This window comes from Nycticebus coucang, chromosome 8 (genome assembly GCF_027406575.1).
Source record: "Nycticebus coucang isolate mNycCou1 chromosome 8, mNycCou1.pri, whole genome shotgun sequence".
Classification (NCBI taxonomy): domain Eukaryota; kingdom Metazoa; phylum Chordata; class Mammalia; order Primates; family Lorisidae; genus Nycticebus; species Nycticebus coucang.
Window position 1 is genome coordinate 113,643,328 of NC_069787.1, and position 1,125 is coordinate 113,644,452.

At 42.2% G+C, this 1,125-nt stretch overlaps 1 non-coding gene across 1 annotated transcript; it reads right to left on the minus strand.

Moving 5' to 3' along the window:
• Positions 1-775: 775 nt before the first annotated feature.
• On the minus strand, positions 776-916 carry LOC128592782 (U4 spliceosomal RNA). The gene has a single exon (XR_008382005.1). It is a non-coding gene; the product is annotated as a U4 spliceosomal RNA (small nuclear RNA).
• Between the last annotated feature and the right edge of the window lie 209 nt (positions 917-1,125).

Below are 1,125 nucleotides of genomic sequence, written 5' to 3' on the forward strand. Positions count from 1 at the left end.
GGTGAGAGGCTATTGGGGAATCAACTTTCTACTTCCCCTTGGCTCCAAAAGAAAGGAGCAGAAGGGAATGTTGGAAGGCTTGAGAGCCCAGCAAATAGACGTAGCACCCAGAAGTCCTGGGGTCCCCACCAACAGTTCTGACTCCATAGCACTGGTGGACCTTCTGAAAAATGTGCTCTCCCAGCTCTTGTACTATGCTCTCCTGTCTTCCTGGGTCCTGAACCTCTTCTTATCTCTACGGACCCCTCCCTGCCACTTTCTCCCTCTCTCTCCTTGTAGTTTGCATGCTTTGTTTGAATGTCAGTAAAGGATTGCTTTATACATTTAGTTAAGTTTGTCCTGGCTTTTTCTGATTTTTTTTAAGATGTTATAAGTGTGTTTCAAAAAGGTCCTTTTCATTGCCTTTTCCTCCAAAATTAAATCCAATTAACTTTTCCACATGTCTGCAAAAAGCTGAACTATGTTAATGATTAGAGGCCAAGAAGTCCGCTCCAAAATGACTCTCCTACACAGTATCTCTGGGAGACCAGGAGCCTATTGAAGAGGAGCCCAGGGCAACCCCTTGAGGCAAGAATTGCCCTAAACCCTGGGCTACAGTTCAGTCTCTTCTTTAAAAAGAAAATCTTTAAAAATGAAGGAAGCCAAAGAAAATGATCTGGGTATTTGATTTTTTTTTTTTTTTTTTTGGTCTATTGATGTAAACGGAAAGGTTCAAAGTCATTACAGTTTTCTCTAAGACTAAGTTGTGACTCATTCTATTTTTTTTTTAATTCAGTCTCCATAGAGACCACCAAAAATTGCCAATGCCAACTATATTTCAAGTCATCATGGTGGGGTATTGGGAAAAGTTTTCAATTAGCAATAATCGCGTCTTGGATAAACCTCATTGGCTACCATACTGCCACTGAGCAAAGCTAGTGGTGACTAATTCTAATGCAAAAGTTTTTCTTTTCTTTTTTTTAGAGACAGAGTCTCACTTTGTCACCCTCAGTAGAGTGCTGTAAAGTCACAGCTCACAGCAACCTCCAGCTTTGGGGCTTAGGCAATTCTCTTGCCTTGGCCACCGGGTAGCTGGGACTACAGGCGCCCACCACAGTGCCCGGCTATTTTTTTGTTGCAGTTTGG